The sequence below is a fragment of the Lissotriton vulgaris genome, chromosome 5, assembly GCF_964263255.1.
Source record: "Lissotriton vulgaris chromosome 5, aLisVul1.2, whole genome shotgun sequence".
In the NCBI taxonomy this organism is placed as follows: Eukaryota; Metazoa; Chordata; class Amphibia; order Caudata; family Salamandridae; genus Lissotriton; species Lissotriton vulgaris.
The window spans coordinates 157568805-157591687 of record NC_141693.1 but is presented as its reverse complement, the minus strand read 5'-3'; positions in this window follow the sequence as shown (position 1 = coordinate 157591687).

Genomic DNA, 22883 nt, shown 5'->3' with positions numbered 1-22883 from the left:
TATAACAAAGCATAAATATGAAAAACAATATGATAGTGTAGAAATGAGGAACGACCAAGGTGCTTAAGGAGGTTTGGGAACCTCTTGCTGGATAGGCTGCAACTGAAAGGAGCGCTTAGCACAAACATCTAAGTAAAGCGTGACTGGAAGCTACAAATCTAAACGCTTTGTCGCCAAGTTAGCAGGAAAAACAAAGGCAGTGTCTAGTCTGTGATTGTGACACACATTAAACCACCATGCCTTAAAGGAGAAACATGAAAAATCCTTCCAATTAACAGTAATCTGTTGAAACACAACAGCTAACAATAGATCAACAATTCGAACATTAACAGAGGTGTCTTCCCAGCAAGAAGAAAGACTACCCAGGAAAACATGAGTGTGGGAGAAAGGAATATGAGTATGAAAAATGTCATTAATTTGGTGCCAAACTCGCAACCAGAAGTCATGAACAGGTTTGCATAAGAAGAGCATATGAAAAAGGGTGGCATGAGGAGAAGAGCATGTCCAGCACAAATCAGGAAAGGTGGGAGACCTTTTACTGAGGGCGGATGGTGTAAGGAGAAGCCTATTGTAAATTAAAAATAGGGACTGCGTCAGAGTAGCTGCTCTAGAGGATTTGCGAATTTTGGTCCAAGTTTTTGTCCACAATGACGTTGGCCAAGAAGTGGCAAAGTCACATTCCCATTGTTCCTCTACTTTAGTTTTAGGTCTAAGGGACTCCGTGTGGTGGAGGAATTTATAGGTGGCAGAAGCTTTGGGTGTGGTGCGTAAAAAGGAGTGAAGTTGTGAAGCAGGAGGAGGGGTTGAAGAGGAACTGCAAGGTAGTGAAAGTCGGGCATATGTGGACATTACTGCTTCTTTGAGCAAAAGAAATTTGTGAGCGGAAGAAGCAGGGAGATGAAAGGATTGGCAAAAAGCGGGAAAAGACAAGAATGAAGAAGCAGAGAACAGCTGGGAAACCCAAATTAAACCCTGTTGTCTCCATGCCTTCCAATAAAGGGGCTTACCATTGATTAGAATGAGCAGGTTATGCCAAACGGTGGAAATGAGAAAAGCAGCCAACGTGGTAGCAAGGGGAGGGGGACATGATAAGAGCAATTTAGCCGTGAATTTGAGTAAGAGAGAAGATAAAGAGGACGGTTTACGAGAGAAGCATAAGTATTCAGTGAAGGAAAAAGGTGAGATTAAAAGGCATTCAATAGTGACCCAGAGAGGGCAAGGTTCGTCGTGATCTCGTAGCCAAAGAGCGGTCTGTCGCAGACGGAATACTTTCTGATAAGCACTGAAATCCGGAAAGTTGACTCCACCTTCCAACTTTGGACGCCTTAATCTGCAGAGGGACATTCGGGATTTCTTCCCATTTCAGAGAAAGGAGGATAGGATGGAGTTGATCTTTTTGAAGAATTTTGAGGGGATGGGTACAAGGATGTTGGATATTGTGTAAAGAACTATTGGGGAGAGCATCATTTTAATAGTGTCGAGGCGACCCCATCAGGAGAGGTAAAGAGGGTGACATCTGGATGTTAGATCAGATAATTTCTGGATACACTTATTCATACATAAAGAGATTGAGGGGGTAACTTGCATACCTAAATATTTGATGTGGGAGGAACTCCAGGTAAAATCTGGTTTGAAGGTGAATTTCGTCAGGGGCAGAATTTCACATTTATCGTTATTGAGTTTATATCCAGAAATGAGGGAGTATTCATGAACCACGTTGAGAAAAGCAGGTATCGACTCAGAGGGGTTGGATATAAAAAGTAAAATATCATCAGCGTAAGCAGCCAGCTTAACATGCGACTGCGATGTAAGGAAACCATGGATGTTAGGGTGTTGACGAAGTTTGGAGAGGAAAGGTTCTAATGCAAGGTTGAAAAGAAAAGGGGATAAGGGACAGCCCTGACGTACACCTCGCTCCAGATCAAAAAAGGGAGAAATGAGACCATTAGCACAGACTGCTGCGCGATGGCTGGAGTAAAGAAGGGAAACCAGAGAAATTAATCTGGGACCGAAGCCAAACCATTGAAGGGTCGAAAAAAGATAAGTCCATTCGACCCTATTGAATGCTTTCTCGGCGTCCAACGCAATTGCTGAAAGAGAGTGTTGCAAGCGCGAGGACTTTGATAGGACATTAAACAGGAGTCTGGTGTTATCAGTAATGAGGCGACCTTTAACAAAACCCGATTGTTCAACTCCCAACAAATCGGGCAGGAGGAGATCTAATCTTATTGCAAGTGATTTGGCGAAAATCTTTTAATCAATATTAACTAAAATATGGGTCTGTAATTCTTGCAATGTTTAGCGTCCTTCCCTTCTTTGGGGATTAGGCATCTGTGAGCATCAGAGAAGGAGCCAGAAGATTTACCTAGAGTGAAAAATGTGTATAAAAGGGAATGTAATTTTGGTATAAGAAGTTTTGAGAAGTGTAGGTAGAATTCAACCGTGAAGCCGTCCGGCCCAGGGGCCTTGTTTTTCTGGAGATGTTGGAGTGCAACAAGCAATTCTTGTTGGGAGATGTCTGTTTCGAGGGCGATGAGATCAAGAGGAAAGTGATTGGGTTTGTGAATGCTAGAAAAGAACAGGGATAAGGATTCAGAGGAAGGCTGAGTGTCAGAGGAGTAAAGAGAGTTGTAAAAACGGGAAAATTCAGTTAAAATGTCAGCATCCTTATATTGCAAATTAGAATCAGCATCATAAATAGACTCAATGTTCAACTTATTATGTTGTTATTATTGGCTAAAAGTTTCCCAGCCTTATTTCTACCCCCATAAAATTTAGCACTGGATTTCAAAAGATACAGAGAAGCGTCTTCAGTAGATTTCTTATTAAATTGCATTTTGGCATCAACCAGGGCAGTCAAACTGTCTTTGGAATGCGATGTGTAATAAACATGTTCCAACCTCCTGATCTTCTGAAGGAGGTCACCCGTGAGTTTCCGGACAGCCCTCCGTTTGGTGGCTACATGTCTTATCACAAAGTCTCTTGCTGAGGTATTAAAGGCATCCCAAATGGTATGCTTAGGGATGGAGGGAGTGTCATTAATCTCAAAAAAATTCAGCAATAAAGTCAGTGAATGATGTGGTGAATTTAGAATCCAATAGAAGAGTGTTATTGAACCGCCATCTTTTAGGACCATCTGCCTTGGGCAGAATATCAATAGAAATATAGACAGGAGCATGATCCGATAGTAAAATGGGCCCAATCTCGGCAGTAGTGAGAGTTTGGGCAATGTTTTGAGAAACAAAAATATAATCAATCCTAGATTGGGAGCGATGGGAAGGTGAATAAAAGGTGAATTCTGTGTTTGTCGGATTACAAATGCGCCAAGCATCAGTATGGTGCAAAATGGTTTGAGCAAAAAGTTTATGGGATTTATTCGGGATGAAAGAAACGTTGGAGTTTCTATCAAGAAAGGGATCGAGGGGCTGATTACAATTACCTGCTAAAATAAAATTGTCATCCGTAAATTTGGTAACATGGGTGGAAAATACGCACCAAAAGGTAGGGTCACCACCAGTAGGGGCATAGACATTAAGAAGAGAGATTGGTACACCTTTGAAAGACAGTTTGACGTGAGCCCATCTACCCTCAGTATCCGATTCCTGAGATAACACAGTATAAGAAAGGGATTTGCGATATAAAATTGCAACGCCATTGCGCTTACCATCGCCAGGAGAATAAAAGACTTCACCCACCCAAGCCCGTGTAAGTTTAGGAGATTCTACCTCTGAAAGATGAGTTTCCTGCAGAAATGCAATATCGACGTTCAATTTAGCTAAATGGGATAAAATCCTTTGTCTCTTAATAGGAGAGTTAACACCCTTAACGTTCCAAGTCACTACTTTCAATGACATGCAAAACAGTATAAACAATGATGAAAAAATCGGATAAGTTCAATAAAAAAAAACTAAAACAGAGAACATGTAAAAGATAAAAAATTGTGAAAGAGGAAGAAGTTGAGCCACAGAAGCAATGCTATAAAATACAATACATCAGAAAAACAAGGCCCAACGGAAAGAAAAGCGTGAGAGTGAAATTGAAAAGAGAAAAAAGAAGTGAAAAAGAAAAAGTCAAAAAGAAGAGGGAGAGATCTGAGAAGCGGACAACAAAAAGAAAAGCATAGAGAAGAGGAAGACAGAGGAGAAGGGAGTAAAGAAGAATAGATGACACCTAGTACTTGAAACAAATGGAGGAAAAACATACTTACAAGGAAGGAGGGTGTGGGAACAAGATCAGGAGTAAAATCAGGCGAAGGGGGAGGAGGTAATGGAACCACAGGGAACAGGCAAGACATCCGATGTCAGCGAAACACAACACCGGGAGAGCGATACGGGGCGAGGAACGAAATCTAGAAAGACGGGAGGAAAATGTTAGAAGAGAGCATAAATGAGCCAAAAACAAGAGGAAAGCATGAACAGTAACCAAGCGCATTAGGCAAGTGTGAATATACAAAAAACAATTATAGCAGGGGGAAAAAGAAACATACTATTAGCACTTCAAGGTTAGGGTTAGGGAAACAGATAGACGCACACAGCACAAGCCGAAAGAGCTGAGTGAAAGGGCAAGGAAGAACAGAGCCAGAGAGAAGAACAAACAAGTCAAAAAAGTCAGGGAGGGAAGGAAGAAGAGGGGCCGGAATGGTCCATGTCCGGTGATTGGCAGGAATATAGAAAGCTCTGGAGGCGTACTGAATCTTCATATGTTGTAGTCTTGTTATTATAAGTGGCCTTAAATAGACATGGATGGAAGAGCCCGTATCTGGCTCCGATGGAGTGAAGAGCAGGTTGCATATCTAAAAAGGCTTTACGACGAGGCGCCGTGGCTCTGGAGTAATCTTGCGCAAAAAACAAGGAGGATCCTAACCAGGTGAGACGAGGAGATGCTCTGGCAGCTGATAAAACTTTCAGAAGGTCAGTGTACTCCAAAAAGTACATAATGACACCCCTTGGCCGTGGCGCAGTAGAAGATGAAGAAATTCGACCAAGCCTGTGAGCCCGCTGAATATTGAGCACAGTGTCCTCTGGCAAATGGAGAAGTTTAGGAAGAAAGGATTTAAAGAAAGCAATGGGGTCAGACCCCTCTCATCCCTCCACCAAGCCGTAAACACGCAAATTATTGTGTATATTTCGGTTTTCAAGATCTTCAACCTGCTTGTGAAGATAGAAAATCTGCAGATGCAAATGAGACGCTTTGGTGGAAGATTCCTGAAGCAAAGAGATACTCTGCTCCACTGATGTAAATCTGGCATCCATTTGTGACCAGTTGTCTGTCAGAAGTTGTAATTTTGAGTTGGTTTCCTCCATAAAAGGGCGAAGAGCTCATATTTCCTCCAGCAAGAGCTCAATGGAGATTGGTGACGTAGGCTTTGGTGGTGACGGTGGATCTTCCTTTAGTCTCTTGGAATTAGCCTTTCCTGAAGGCAGAGTGCTCCATTATTGGTAACTAGTCACTAGGACGGGACAGCCGAGAGGCCTCAAACTTAGCAAGTGCAGAGAATAGCCTTGAGTTTTTAGGGAAGGAGCCCTTGGAAGTAGCGTTGGGGCTCAATGATGAAATCCTGCCCATAAGATAATAATCAGCACTGAAAAAATACTTGAAAAGCAAAACAAAAAAGACCTCTCAACAAACGTCCCACTATTGAAAAAGTAGCGGAGGGAAGCGCGGATATGAGGCAAAAAGGTAAATCCCGTCAGGAGCAAAAGGATAGTGCCAGGGAACAACACTGAGGCTGATCCGGTGATAAGGTATTGAAAGGCACAGCAAAACTGAAGTGATATTAAGAGTAAAAAGTGAAATGCCAATGTCCAGAAGTGAGAGATATCAGAAATTGGAGCTGCACTGAGTTAAAATGTAGGTATGAGAAGCAAAAAGTCCGAAAAGTGCTTGAAGAGGCTGCCATGCATGAGGAAGAATAGCGTGCTGGCAAAAAGTAATGGAAAAAGCTTCCAGGTGTTAAAAGCAGCTGACCTTGATGGAGAAAAGCATTTTAACAGTCCTCATGAGGATAAAGGCCGTGCAGGAGGCATAAGAAGCTGAGGTGCGTAATTAGTCAGGACGCACCTCAGACGCGTCCAGAAGCCTCAAAATGGCGGCCGCGACCGGCAAAAGCCGCGACCGAAACCTCCGCCGCCTCAGGAGCCATCATGGTGGTCTCAGGGACTTTCATTTCAGACCCGGGACATCGTTACTGCCTTCCGACGTCCAAGCCTCCCGTCGGTGTCGAGAAAGAAGGTCGCGAACCGCTAGTGCTCAGCGGTAGTCGCGGAGCGCTCACATCAGCGCCGCCATGTAGCCCGGGCGTCAAGTCACGCCCCCCCTATAGGTAAAAACCTAATTCGATCGAGACCCCCAGAAAAATAACAATGAGGAACCTTCAAACGGCTCATTGTATGTTTTAAAGAGAGGCAGTTCCGTCCTAGATAACACTAGTTAGTGAGCAACTCATAACATTATTATTTGTTTGTTTAAAGTATGCAAATTTGCCAAAGATGTAAAATTCAGACCATCGTAAACGCTACTTGAACATTCCAACAAACAACCCACTTGTCCGTCGTTGCCTCAGACGAAACCTGAGTCAAGAGGGAGACTATGAACGGCTCAGGTTGGGCGTATTTATAAGTCAGGTCGAGGGCAGGTCCTAATAACAATTAAACCCGCCTCCTGTCAGTAATCCGTTATCAGAGTACCCAATCTCTAAGCGTGTAATATGCTTTAAATGCGACCTATTTAAAAAATACAAATAATAATTAAAGTACCTCCTATGAAGAGAGTCACTTTATTAAAATGGGTTGTCAGTTTCCACATACTAGTTGCGTGACCAGATTTTCAAAACTCGCGAGCACACGTAATGACATCAACAAGACTAATAGTTGTAGTTCTTATTAAACAGGAGCAGGGTGCCATTATATGCTTCCCAGATCCTGTTTGAGCTCCCCGTCTCGCACCCATCATTGTATAGATATCTATGGGCAACCTGTACCTTATTTGTATACGTTTCAAATAAAGTACTCTTCTCTACATCATACCGCGCTACAACAATCGATCTCCGGTATACAAGAGAGCTCCGTGAATTCCCGTTCCAAATCTCGTGGGCACTCACAAAACTACTAATTTACGTCATAGCAATGACCAACAGACACACTGGTGTACAAAATGGCAAATACACATTGCCAAGCCAATAGCTCTTGTATAGGTGAGACCTATTGGCTTTGTCAGTGCTTGTTTAAGATTAGCAGGGGTGCAAGTACGAAGGGATTTGACACTGCATTTGTATCAACATTTGTCACAAAAGCTCCTTGTACATTGAATTTACAAAAAAAACGATTTTTGCCCCTTTGAACAACTTAAAATTGTACATGTGCCCACACTGAGTAATAGTAAAAATGGGCATGGCATGCAAACCCAAGCAAGCATGTAGAAGAATCATATCCCTAGAATAGGCTTAGTTTACTGGATGAAAATGGTATATTCCATCAAGAAACGTCTGGCATCATGGTCAAGAAACTTAAAGTGATGAGGGTATAAACCTCACAAAAGTCAATAACACTTGCAAACTACAGCATCTGCCTTTATGCTGGACAAATATTTAGGCAGGCCGCAGTGTGCAAACATTCCACACTAGACAGCCCTACACGTATGTGTATCCTCAACTGGCAACAAGCAATGGCAGTGCCAATAAATTTAGCCATAAAGGACTGTTCTATGGTAATGTAAAGCATAGCAAGCATGACAATACATATGTATTCACGAGGAAGCAAAGAACTGTAGAATCATTTTGGTGTATGTTAAAAGGTCAGGTGAAAGTTGCACTGTCAAGTCTGACCTACACATCCACGTAGATTAATGACTCCCTCCTCCCATCGCTGTTGCTGCCAGAGAAAAGCAACTATCTAGCTACCTAAGACACTTTCGTAGCCTTCCAATGTCAAGTGTGCCCATGACAGTTCTATATTAGGAAGGTGGATGAATATAGAAAATGATCAAAGGTGGTGGAGGGAAAACACTTTTTTTGATGGAAGCACACAATTTCTGCTCAATAAAAACATACTTACTCTTCGCTCCCAATATGGGGGTGTAGCCAAAGCCCCTCACTAGTGATCCTCACATAATTGTATGGCGACAACTGCACTGTCAAGTCAGACCATAAAACAACAGCTCATGAGATGTAAGTGGCCAAAAACAGTCCAGTCACAAAAAGTAAAATGGGCACTGCAAATGGATGTCACCTATGGCCAGATGTAGGTCGCCCAATACCGGTCGGTAACGGCCGAAATTACCGAATTTTGGCCATTACCGACCGTTATTAGGCTACTGAGATGTAGGTGGCCTAAATTGCAGATTCAGTAATTTACTGATTCGGTATTTTAAGGAATTGGTAAATTACCGATTCCTTAAAATACTGAATTTGCAATGTAGGGAGCACTCAAATGAGTGCTTGTCCCATTTTAGGATTCGTTATTTGCCACCAACTATAAGTTGCTGGTAAATAACGAATACCTTTGACAATGCAAATCTGTGCATTTTCAACTGTGCCACGTGGCGGACATACATGCCCTTAGGGCATGTATTTGTGCCTCTTCTGCACACAAGCCAGATTCAGGGGTGCAACAGGGTGTCAAAGTGACACCCTGGCACCCTTGAATGTGTCCTCCATTTTACCGAATTGCTACATAACATTTACCGATTCTAAAATACCGAATCGGTAACATTCGGTATTTTAGAATCAGTAAATGTACTTTACCTACATCTGGCCCCAAGTGAGCAAAACATTCATTGTCGATTAACCCCTTCGCTGCGGCGGCAATTCCGCCGCAGCGCTGGGGGGGGGGGGGGCGGGGCGGCGCTCGCATGCTCGTGACGGAGCCGCTCCGTCACGAGCCGCGGTTGCGCTGTGCTCATGACGGAGCGGTTCCATCATGGCCCCGCCCGCTCAATAGTACGCGCTGCGCAGGCGCGAAATCAGCGCCACGCAGGCGCGGCGGCAGAGCCATGACGGAACCTCTCCGTCATGAGCACAGCGCAACCGCGGCTCCGTCATGAGCATGCAACGGGTTAAAAAGGATACAACAAAATGCAGCGTTTTAATAATGAAGAACTGGATTGGCCATTCTGCTTCTTTGGTATAACCGGCAGGCACAGTCTTGAAGGCTCCTTTTGCAGTAGGAAGGGCAGCCATGACCCAAACATGACTCGACCATGCCCCCATGAGTCCTGTTCTAGTCGCCGCCTCCCGCAGTGGGACTGACTTGAACATTGCTGCCAGGGCTGATTCCGAACATTGTTCGGCTCTGAAAATAAAGATGCCATAAACGTATTAGCGTTTTTACATTAAAAGCTTTACCTACTGACCAACGGAGTGGCCATAATGGACCATGCTTTAATTTTTTTACGGTGTGTGTCTTGAGTGAGGGAGAGCGTGCATAATGGATGGTGCAGTCAATAACTAGCCCATAATACTCCTCATTCAGTTGGTAATGCCATTGCAATGACTGCAGTGGAGAAAGACAGAGCAAAGCACCTGAAATTGCACAAATTGCTGTCATTGCATAGTATCATAAATAGGGCTATTTCAGGTAATTGCATTTTTTTTTACTGAAAGTCATCCCCGAACATACAAGCAAAATTTGAGTGTTCGTGCCTTTCATGTTCATGTGAAAGTAATTTGAACAGCTCTCTGTGGTGGAAGAGTTCAAAGGGAAAGAAAAAAATGTTGTCTTTTTAGACATGTAGATTGGTGTCCTTCTAAAACAAGTACAGTTTACAGAATTTAATGCTACTGTTTTATCTTGTGAGTTTCTGAAATGTGTGGTTTTGTTGTGAGCCTCATCTTTTAGGCCCTTATTTATGAGTCCCTTAGCTTGCGGTTGCGTCACTTTTTTGTGACGCTGATATGGCGTAACAAATGCACCACACTGCGTCATATTTACAAAGTGACGCATCTAGGCAGATGTATCACTCTGTAAACCCCTGCGCTACATTATACCTGCGACAGGTATAATGTTTGCCGGGTGGGCGGTCCGGCGCTGAAAAGGCTTATAAGTGTCATGGGTAAATCTGTGAGATTTCACTGCGACACTTCTACGGCCTCACTGTGTCAAATCCTTATGCCGGCTTAAAGCAGGTGTAACGGGTGACGCAGGCCTTTTCACATTGGTCTTGCGCCATGTGAAATTACACATTGCTTTAGTTGCGTTTCCAGACACACTCCAGCAAAGCACCATTTTTGTACTGACAGAGACATCAGGATTACTGATGTATTTGTCAATCCTTGCAACATAGAATGCCGTACAGTAAATATGGCGCACTGAAAAGTGTTGCATCGCTGTTTTACCACATTGATGCCACACTTTTCATAATTGTGACCCCAGTATCTTATACTCCTTTGGTTGGTGATACAGCGACCTTAGGTTGCTAAAAAAATAATTAAAAGTGAGCATACTAGTGGACTGTTAAAACACAATGATACACAATGCTACTACTAACACAAAACACAGTGGGCCCGATTCACAGAACTAACTTAAGACAAAATACTAAACTTACTACTTTTGGTATTCACAGAAGTTAGGATTTTGTCTTAAGTTTGTCTTAAAACAGATTTAAGACAGACTTAAGACAAAATCCTAACTTAAGTCTGTCTTAAGTCTGTCTTAAAACAAACTTAAGACAAAATCCTAACTTCTGTGAATACCAAAAGTAGTAAGTTTAGGATTTTGTCTTAAGTTAGTTCTGTGAATTGGGCCCAATCTTACTAAAATTGCTAAATAAAGTCACATTTCGAATAAAGTTACATAATAAATTGCACATATAATTTGTGAAGTTATTTATTTTGTATTTAAGTTTTATTTTGCTGGAATTAAATCTTTTACTCGGCTTGTAATGAATTGAAACATTCTTGCTGGTAAGAACTCTATATGCCTATAATGAGATAAAATATACATCTTTAATACAGTCTTTACACGATTTCACCCTGGAACGCTTTGATATGAAATGTTTTTAAAAGAACGCAAGACATTTTCGGGGAAAGGATTTCTGATTAGCTGGAAAAGGAAGAGAGCGGGGAGAGAGGGGGTTAGACAGGCATGGTACAGCATGTATCCAGAGCATAGAAAAGGACATTTTAAAAGGGCAAGCAAAGGGCGCAGAAATCAGTCATTCTCGGAAGAAAGCCAGGCAATCAGATATGAAATAAGTAGCTGAAAAAATGAAAAAATCAATTTCCCTTCATGTCTACTATCCCTGATCGGTAAAGCCATCCATTCAGTAGCTACGGACGCAGAATGAGTGTCGTTCCAACATCATTTACCACTGCTGCACCGATTACGTTCTTCCTCGCTGAGATATGTCTGTCCATAGTTGAAAGTGACAGGGCGGGCAGGAAGAGGGAAGGGAGAGGTTGAGGTGAGAGGGCTGGTGCCCCTGCTGGTAACTTATCATTTCTTGATTGTGCTCTGGAGGTTACTGGACACGTTACTCCTCTCTTCCGCTACTGTCTGTTTCATACTGCCTTACCAGCATTTACATAATCACGCCCGGCACCTAAAAAGCCTTGCAGCTCTCTTTGAAGTGTGGGAGCATCTCAATGGGCTCTCTAGTGGCGAAGATCATGCTTGTCTAGTCTCAGTGCAAAAAACACAGTTGATGGACAGAATGTAGAACAATGCCATACATTCACCCCAGTACAAGGATCTGGGCCTAAATCCATCGTTTTTTTGTACTCCACACCACCCTGGGTTAGACACTGGCTATATGCAAATCAGCTCTGACCCTGTGCCTCATGGCAACAGTCCAGTCCGAACTACCAAGCCATGTCTTTCCCAGACCGGAATCAAGCATCCAAGGACCGGTTTCTGGCTATCAGCCTTCATCAGCCTGGATAGCTTGACTCCAGTGGTGTGGAGAGCCTGGGACTCACGTCTGAGCATACCCAGCCCACTCGGGGTGAAAATTGCAAAAAACACAGTTGATGGACAGAATGTAGAACAATGTCATACATTCAACCCAGTACAAGGATCTGGGCCTAAATCCATCGTTTTTTTGCACTCCACACCACCCTGGGTTAGACACTGGCTAATTGCACCACCATAAGTGTGACAGGGTATACTCAGACGTGAGTCCCTTGCCCACTTTGCCACTGGATTCAAGCAAGCCGGGCTGAAGAAGGCTGGAATGCCAGAAACCGGTCCTCGGAAGCTTGTTTCCGGTCCAGGGAAGACATGGCTTGGCAGTTCGGGCTGCACTGTTCCATGAGGCACAGGGTCAGACTGATTTGCATATAGCCATGTCTGAACTGGGGTGGCAGAGTGGGCTAAAGAACGGTGATGGATTAAACCCAGATCTCTTGACTGGGTGTGGGTGTCTGATTGATTCAGAAGCTCCGTCCATCACCAACCCCTTTTGTACCGCTTTTGGCCACCATAAGTGTGGCAGGGTGTACTCAGACGTGAGTCCCTTGCCCACTTTGCCACTGGATTCAAGCAAGCCGGGCTGAAGAAGGCTGGAATGCCAGAAACCGGTCCTCAAAAGCTTGTTTCCGGTCCAGGGAAGACATGGCTTGGCAGTTTGGGCTGCACTGTTCCCACGAGGCACAGGGTCAGACTGATTTGCATATAGACATGTCTGAACTGGGGTGGCAGAGTGGGCTAAAGAACGGTGATGGATTAAACCCAGATCTCTTGACTGGGTGTAAGTGTCTGATTGATTCAGAAGCTCCGTCCGTCACCAACCCCTTTTGTACCGCTTTTGGCCACCATAAGTGTGGCAGGGTATACTCAGACTTGAGTCCCTTGCCCACTTTGCCACTGGATTCAAGCAAGCCTGGCTGAAGAAGGCTGGAATGCCAGAAACCGGTCCTCGGAAGCTTGTTTCCGGTCCAGGGAAGACATGGCTTGGCAGTTCGGGCTGCACTGTTCCCATGAGGCACAGGGTCAGACTGATTTGCATATAGCCATGTCTGAACTGGGGTGGCAGAGTGGGCTAAAGAACGGTGATGGATTAAACCCAGATCTCTTGACTGGGTGTGAGTGTCTGATTGATTCAGAAGCTCCGTCCGTCACCAACCCCTTTTGTACCGTGTCTGGTCTCAGTGGGCTCGATTTGTTAAGATCTTTGTGTGTGTGTTTACATGAAACAGGCAGACAGACTTTATTTAAGACTCCAAACCACTTTTTCGATTACCATACTTTTCTTTTGCACTTGTTAGTGCATTTAGGCACACAGCAGGGCATGTTCACAAACTATGGTGCATGTTTACAAGCCTCAAGCGCCACCAGAGCGTCACTTTTTTGACGCTCCGGTGGTGCTGTGTGCTGGCCCATATGTACAAGGCCACGTAAAGCCAATTTGCATGGCATTACACAGCCTTGTAAATATGGCCCTCTTTCACTAAGTACTCTGAGTCAAAGGGGCATCACAGGTGTTGCTGTGGGTGTTCCCACACAACAATGAATGAGTTTTTAACACTGCCCCAGATTTATAAGGATTCTTAAATCTGAGGCAGCGCTATAAACTAACACCGTTTCAGGGGAGGCATTAAAGTGGTGATAAGAGGAGAAATACTTTTATTTCTACTCGCTTTTTGCTCTTTCTATGTGTGATGCATTCTGCAGCACACATAGAAAGAGCAAAACGCCATTAATGATTGTCTTTGTGTAGGAAGGTGTTCCTTACTGCACAAACACAATTACCCTGCAACGCAGACACCCTTGCACCATGGTGCAAGAGTGCCTGTTTTGGTGCAAAGATGCCTGTTTTGGGAGAGCACAGGGGTTTGCCTTATTCTTGTAAATACGGTGCACCTCTGCATTTTTTAAATGACCCAGCTTATTGCAGCAAAATTGCTTACAGGGCTGCAACATTGCATTGTAAATATGCCCCTATATTTTTTAGTACGTGAAGTAGAACTACATTAGTACTACATTCGATAAAATGACATTCAAAATTATATTCACTAACCTATGTATGGAGACCTCTGGCTCTGCCCATGTTTTCTGTTGGGTAGTCTTCGCCACATGTGCGGAGATCACTGCAAAAGAAGATCTATGCTCTAGAAGTGAATGTGAGAGGAACAGGGGACTGGGGAATACTTACACATAAAAAGGAAAAGTTTGAGGAGAGGTTAGGAGGGATTTAGCTAGGGATATGCACATAAAAAACCAACCCACATAAGAGTAAGCCCAGAACTATTCACAAACTACACTTATGTATATATTACCTACTGGCGGTCGCAATTAGGTAGTGTAGTTAGAACCACGTTTCCATAGGAAAAGCTTTTATTGATGTGCTTATAACTTTGGCGTCGTTTGACGAATCTTTACCAAATTCACCAAAAAGATTCTCTAATTAGATCAGCTCCTATCTCGAAAGTTTAGGGGTGATTCATCATGGGGGAGCTGAGAAAAGAGGGGGGTCCCAAAACGTGTTTTCTCCATGCAATTTCCATTGGAAACTTTAGACAAGGCTACAGGTCAAACTGCTGAACGGAATTACGCCAAATTTGGCAGGGAGAAAGGTCTTGGTCCAGAAAGCGCTGATGACATCACTGATGGCATCATCCATGTGAAAATCTGATGCACCTCCTCACACTCTAATGTATACTTTCATACACCCACTATAAACTATAAAATACAGACTACCATTTTCAAAACGATCTCCACACCAATACGAGTTACTACATACGCACTCACTGATTCCTAGGTCTGCACACATCTACTCATTCACCCATACAGTCATCATACATGCAGTCCCTCTTCAATGCAACACTATCATATGCACTCATACACCTATAAAGACAGTCATACACCACCACTCATCCATGGAATTACTCACATACCTAGTTAGTCATGCAAAGAATCAATCACACTCCCATTTACTCACCTACACAGTTCTACACACACCACCTCACTTATTCCTACAGATACTAACGCATACTTACTCGCTTATATAATCAGTGATACAAGTACACACTCATCTATACAGCTAAATTTCACAATCACTGACTCTCATGTATAGTAATTTATATACTTCAACTCTCACATACACTGTCTTTTACAAATGTACTTACTTACACATGTACCAGTGAGACATGCATTCACTCAGCAACATACCCATACACACACTCATCCACCCCTACACCTGTTTTCACTTGCACTCTTGAATTAAAACACCCAGTAAATCAACCACTCACACATGTATGTACAGAGTTACACACCTCCCACTCACCCACACACACTCAGTTTCACATACAAATACTTAGGCAAGCAATCAATAACCCATATAGACACTCATATACCTACTGACCAACCCATGCAGCAGCTTATACAACAACAGTCAGACAGATGCAGACATTGACACAGTTAATCACTACTCCATGCATTCCGTAAGACACATGTAATCACTCACTTAAACAGTCAGTCATGCACCCACTAAATCCTCAATGCAGACCCTTATACACACATTCATTCCTCAATACACCTTTGAATACATATAATACATATTTAAACTTTATATAAACACAAAGTCACTGGATGATATCATCAGTAATGTCTTCAGTGATGTCTTTGAGATGTCTTCAGTGATGTCACTGACCATGTCATGAACGATGTAATATGTGACGTCATCAGCAGTGAATTGAGGGGGCGCGAGTGATAGTTAGCTGAACGAAGTATAACGGCGGAATTTCTGAGTAGGCTCTGAGATGCATTTCGGTGGATGGACCAACTTGATCCCACAGGTCTGCGCCAATAAAGTGAATACTTTTAAAACATTGCTATGGGAGCCATGATGATGTCATGGACATAAAGAAAATACATATATGCTGTTAAGGCAGGCCTGTTAACTACACAGTACCTGTCATATAAAATGTTATTAAATCATACTTACAAATAATACAATATAATTGTGGAACTAAATTAAATCAAAGTATGGCACTGGGTATGTTCATAATGATTACACATCGAGCTGCGCAACATGTACCAATCTCATGTTAATCATTGTATGTCACATGACTAGATAAATCAGGTGAGATTAGAGAGGCCCTAGCGTTCCTAATATATTACATAGCACAATATATGAAAAAGTGTACTAATTTGCCCGATTTAGACTCAAAGGTTAATACCTGTGGACTAAAGGTTAGTGCATTTAGATATGTCTTCGACACCAGCCCTAGTGACATATTGTCTAAAACTTGGTGCGTACTCTAAAACAAACTGGGCATAACCTCAAAACCACGTGCTACCAACAAACACAACCAGTGTTGTTGATGCGCAAGCCCTGCACACATTCCAAAATTGGACCCAATACTATTAACCCATGGAACAGAAAATGTAAACAAAAATCAACACAATGCACTGGGACGGCTGCAAGAGATGTGTATCACTAAGCAGAGTTATAGATGTTAGATTAGCTCTTCTTCAGCGTTTAACCCATGTGAGATTTTACTATGAGCATGATGATGTATTTTGATTCCATCATCCTCAATTGCTGGTCTCTATTGCCTCCACTGGGATTTTTGGGAATGGAGTCAACCACAAAGTATGCCCGATCTTTTGCAGATCCTTGGTGGTGCTCTTGGATTTGTCTGGCTACTGGGTAGCCCTTGTCATAGTTGGTAATAGCCCTGAGGTGCTGCAGAATTCTGATGTGGACTATGTGTATGGTGGTACCTATGTATTGCTTGGGGCATGTACCTTCCAATATGTACACTGCAAAATCTGTTTTGCAATTGTACTAAGCATGGGCGTAAAATCCGTTTCGCTCGCGGAATTTGCAAATGTTTGACAATCGCGCAAAATTGTCAAAGAATTCGCAATTCGCGAGTTGGTGGATTTTTTTTGCTTGGTCGCGCTTCAAAAATACAATCTCTGAGTTCGCCGAGCTGTTTTCCTCCCGGTTTGCATGCGCTGCGCCATTTTCAATCTTGCTGCGTGATCGCACAAGACTTTTCGACTGCGAGTACGTCATTGCGTGACCGCGTGAGACTTTTCGACCGCGAGTACGTCATAGCGTCCCGCCATCTTGTAAGGCGAGACGCTCAGAATGCGAATATGTCATAAGGGCCCACAATCACGCATTGCGAGAGTAAACAATTGCGAACACGTAGATGCGCCGCGCAGCTGACTTCCGCCAGGAGATTTGAACTTCTCGCTTTCCCGAAATAGCAAACATTGCAATTCTGCACAAGAAATCTATCGCTGGCAGCATAAACCTCCTGAAAATTATGATTTGGATCAGAATAACTCCTCAGATTGACATTTGGCTGCATTTTGTTGTGCAAGGAGTCCATTTTTGGGGGGTGGGGGGGTGGGAGGGAGGAAGTGCCCCACAGTCTCCAACTTCCTGTTCCTGTCCATCAGGCTCCTCCCAGTGCTTTGTCCATGTCCTGGTCACTTTTCATTTGGATCTGGAGCTGGAAGGATTACTCTTTGTGGCTGCTGCTGGATATTTGTATAGGACTTTTTGGGGGGATCACTTTTGGATTTGAGATTTTACAAGTAAGTTGCTGTTGTTTGTTTGGGGCATTGCAGTTGCTGCAACTACAATTTATAAACTTTTTCACAACTTTAAAAAAAATATATTGTGGGTACCCACAGTATCCAGCAGGCCCAGGGTTAGTCATGGGTGCATGATAAACTGTTTCTGTGAGTTTTGTTGAGCTTAAATATCATTTATGGCATGTTATTGAGTAGCTCACTGTTATATGTGGAAGTTTTGTTTAATTTTGGGGTGCGTGTTAAAGCCACACTAGCCAGTAGGCCCAGGGGTAGTCAGTGGTGCATGGGCCAAGTCTTTCTGTGGGTCTCCTGAATTTAAACATCATTTAGGTCATGGATGGCATTTGATTGGGTTTTTTGTGTGTATTTCGATTTTTTGGGTGTTGTTGGGGCCTGGTCCAGGGCCTGGCCATGTGGGTGGGGGCCATTTTGAGGCCTGGTACAGGGCCTGGCCATATGGGTGGGGGTCTAGGGGCCATTTTGAAGCCAGGCAGTGTGCTTTGTGCCAAAGGCCTGCACCCAGTCTGCCTTGCTTAGCCTTTCATCCATTATGCCCAGGGGTACTCAGTGGTGCATGAAACAACTCTCTCTGTGTGGTCTCTCTTCTATTAATTTAAACATCCATTTTGGATTAGAATTGCAATTTTTATTTTGGGTCTTTCCGTTTTTGGGTGTGTTGTGTTAATAGTAATACATGCCTAGTTGCAAATATTAATTGAAGCACGACATATGCAACATTTATTTAACTGATGTTCCTCTGGCTTTCTTTGCGTTTAGGTGCACAAAGACTGAGAAGAACTGGCAGGAATCATCCTCATTATCATCACTTGTTGTAGTGCCAGGAAGAAGTCCTGCTGTGGTGTCTGCACAACGTCACATGTGGCCACAGACAACTCTGCAACTCGTGCAACTGTGTCCTGCTGTTCTGACATCTGAAGACGATGGGCCCAAAGAAAGGTGGCCGTAGCTCCTCTACCAAGAAAGTTGCCAGTGCCACTGCCAGTAAGAAGGAGCCGAAGAAGCAAGTGGCGCCACTTATCAAGGAGACTGGTGTGCCGACAGACACTTTTTTGGGGAAACAAAAACGACGCCTGCAGCAGCGGTGTCCGCTGGGGACCAAGCTGGGAGCAGCACCTCCACTTCATTGGTCTCAGTGACACCACGCCAAGTTAGGCCCAAGCCCATGAGTGCCGCAGAGGCAGCCACTTTAATTGCTCTTTCACCATCGACCAGTGATGTTGGTGTTGACTCAATGCAAAGTAGCATCTAATCAACACAGGGTGTAACTCATCTGACGAGTGTTAAGCCACAGCCGTAACTACAATCACAGGTGCAACAAGGAGAGGCGCAAGTAGAGGCGCAAGGAGAGGCGCAAGGAGAGGCGCAAGTAGAGGCGCAAGTAGAGGCGCAAGTAGAGGCGCAAGGAGAGGCGTAAGGAGAGGCACAACTGCCCACAATGCTTGTTCCTCCAGAAGTAGCGGCACAAGAGGAAATCGAGATTCATGCAGAGGTATCAGCCGAGCAAGCCACTCTGAGCCCTGATGATCCATTGTCTTCCAGATCCCCAGCAAGGAAAAGGAGGGCTAGTACAAGTTCTTCTTCAAGCCCCCTTCCTTCTGATGATCTAGATCTTGATTGGCAGCCACCAATTCAGTCTGAGAGGGAGGCACGCCAGGAACCAACAAAGCTAGGTAAAAGGAAGGTTCCCGCAAGGCTTCCACTTATGGGTGGTGACGAAGAAGCAGTAGAAGTGGTGTATTCTGCTTCTGATAAAGAGTCTAATGATGACGACCCAGTCATCACAGTCGTCACTCCTGCCCCAGCGGGCATGCAGCAGAAAGACATTTTGATCCTATCCTAATTTGCTGCTGAGTGGAATGTGGGTGGTGTGGCACTGGTACCACCACCAACACAGGTAACTACTACACCAACTCGACCTACAGCTGCCATATTTTCTATTCAGAAGGACCGGCAGGGACCTCCATCCAGCTCGACCTCCGTTACCTAAAGTAGTGGTGCTGTAACTGTAAGTGCACAACAGAGTCAAATTCAGCCACGCCCATCCTCCACTTCATCTGGCATTGAAAGTAGCACCTCCACCACCACCACCAGAAATCTCAACTCCCCAGTTTGGGACTTCTTTAGTATTAGCAAAAAGGCGGAAAACCTAGTTATTTGTTCGATTTGTAAAAATGTAGTTACTCGGGGTAAGCTTGGTACCAACTAAGGTCCCGGAGGCCAGAGAGGTCATCTAAAAAAACACCACACTATCCAGTGGGTGGCACACCTAAGTAAGATCCATGAAGCCAAAAGTACAACAAATCCAAATATATCCATTGATTTTGCATCTGATGATGACGAGGGCCTGATCGTGCAGGGGGGAGGTGAAGAAGCGACAGACATTTTTTCTGGTACACACAGTACCCCTGGCAGCAGCACTGCAGTTGTAGCGCCCACACCCTCTACCCCAGCAACATCCAAGAGGCACAGTAAGGATCTAGTAGAGACACCAATGCGAAAAAGTACATCAATGAGCCTAACTGGGTTGAAGAAGTCTGGATCATCATCATCACATATGAAAACGGTCCAGACCACCATTAAAAGCATGTTTTGGTCGGAGGCGCCATTTGAACGCAACCACCCAATGGCACGTCTGTATAATACAATGCTGGCTAAAATGCTAGCGCTGGACCTTCTCCCTTTTTCTTTCGTGGAAGGGGTGGGTTTCTAGAATTTGTGGCAACAGTCTGCCCTAAATGGAAGGTTCCTAGACGGTACTATTTTGCCAGAGTTGCGGTTCCAGCACTACATGAAGATGTGCTGGAAGTGATTGGGGCAGCTTTGCAGAAGAGTGCTGTTCACACTATCCACCTGACAACAGACATGTGGACCAGTTGCCAAGCCATTGATTACATGTGCATCACTGCACACTGGGTCTCTTTTGCGGGGGTTAGAGATAAGTTAGCTGCAGGTCTTGACAGTTGCACAATTTTTCAAGCTACTCGGAAACATGCAACAGTAGCCATGTTTGCCATGGAGAAATCTCATACTGCAGTAAACATTTTGGAGGAGTTCAACAGTAAGGTCTTTGAATGGCTGCGTCCAAGAAGGCGCATGATCAATCAATCAATCAATCAGAGTACTTGTAAAGCGTGCTACTTATCCGTGAGGGTCTCAAGGCGCTATGGGGAGGGGGGATGAGGCTACTGCTCGAAGAGCCAAGTCTTGAGGAGTCTTCTGAAGGCGAGTAGGTCTTGGGTCTGCCGTATGTGGGTAGGGAGGGTGCTACAGGTCTTGGCGGCAAGGTAGGAGAAGGATCTGCCACCGGAGGTCATTCGTTCGATGCGGGGGACAGCGGTGAGGGCGAGGCTGGTGGAGCGGAGCTGGCGGGTGGGGGTGTAGAAGCTAAGTCTGCTGTTCAGGTAGGCTGGTCCGGCGTTGTGGAGTGCTTTGTGTGCATGGGTGAGGAGCTTGTAGGTGATCCTCTTGTCGACGGGGACCCAGTGTAGGTCTCTCAGGTGGGGGTGATGTGGCTGCGGTGGGGGACGTTGACGATCAGTCGGGTGGAGGCGTTTTGGATGCCTTGTAGTCATTGTTAGTGTTTGGCTGGGATTCCTGCATAGAGTGCGTTGCCATATTCCAGTCTTGTGCTGACGAGGGCCTGTGTCACCGTTCTTCTTGTTTCGGTCGGGATCCACTTGTAGATCCTGCGGAGCATGCGGAGTGTGTGGTAGCAGGAGGAGGAGACGGCGTTGACCTGCTTAGACATGGAGAAGAAGGAGTCGAGGATGAATCCTAGGTTGTGTGCATGTTCAGTGGGTGTTGGTGCTGTTCCCAGTGTGGTCGGCCACCAGGAGTCATCCCAGGCTGAGGGGTTGGGTCCGAGGATGAGGACCTCCGTCTTGTCCGAGTTCAGCTTCAGACGGCTACTCCTCATCCAGTCGGCGACGGCCTTCATTCCCTCGTGGAGGTTGGTTTTGGCGGTGTGTGGGTCCTTGGTGAGAGAGAGGATGAGCTGGGTGTCGTCGGCATAGGAGATAATGTTGAGATTGTGATGGCGGGCCAATTGTGCGAGGGGGACCATGTAGACGTTGAACAGCGTCGGGCTGAGAGATGAGCCTTGGGGGACACCGCAGATGATGCTGGCGAGGAAGGTCGTGGTCCAGTCGAGAGCCTTCTCTTGGATTCCGGCTTCCAGGAGGCGTGTCTTTAGAGTGCGATGGCAGACCGTGTCGAAGGCAGCTGACAGGTCCAGAAGGATGAGGGCTGATGTTTCGCCATTGTCTAGTTGGCGCCTGATGTCGTCTGTGGCGGCGATGAGGGCTGTCTCGGTGCTGTAGTTTCGTCTGAATCCGGACTGGGACAGGTCCAAGATGTGGTTGTCTTCCAGGTGGCCAGTTGCATGTTGATGATTTTCTCGATGACCTTTGCCGGGAAGGAGAGCAGGGAGATGGGCCGGTAGTTCTTGAGGTCCTTGGGGTCCGCTTTGGGCTTCTTGAGAATAGGATAATGGCAGTAATATAGTTAAGGCCATGAAGGATGGTGGCTATTTCAGAGTGCCGTGTTTGGCGCACAGCATTAACAATGTTGTTCAAGATTTCTTGAAAAAAGAAAACACAGTCAGAAGTTACTGACCACCTGCCGAAGAATCTGAACACATTTCAGCCATTCTTTTAAGGCCCAGAAGCAGCTGAGGATCAGTCAACGTGACCGTAGAGAGCCAGTCAGAGGACTCATCCAGGAGGTGGCAACACGTTGGAACTCAACCTTCTACATGCTTGAGCGTCTGTTTGAGCAGTACTTGGTAATCAATGAGTATGTCTTTAACGCACGGACTGCTGCTACGAAAGACATGAGGCTAGAGGTGGAGGAATGGGACCTAATTAAAAGCCTGACAGACATGCTTCGTCCTTTTGAGGTCTTCACCCGTGAAGTCAGCAGGGAGGACTGTAGTTTGGGCAAAGCTATCCCATTGTTGCGCATGCTAGAGCACCAACTGAAGGCGGTGTCTTCAACGTTCCAAGTTGATGCTGAAAAACAAGGCGCATATGTGTTGGCGGAGAGCTTACTAAGCTGCCTAGTTGACAATAAAAGGCTTAAAGCAATACATTCAGAACAACATTACATTAATGCCACTATTCTGGATCCACGGTACAAAAAGGCACTGGCCAGCAATGCATTCATTCCTTTTTCTGAAGAACATGTTTCAAAATACAAACATTGGCTAGCTCTCTCAGCCACTCGGTTTGAAAAAGAGTGGCAGGAAATTGAAGGAACCACCACAAGTACTACTGAAGCAGCAGGCCATACGGCGTCAAGGTCCACTTCTGTGGCCGAAGGCAGTCACTTTCCCCCAGAGCCGGTAAAGACACCAGCAAGCGGATCATCACCTGCACC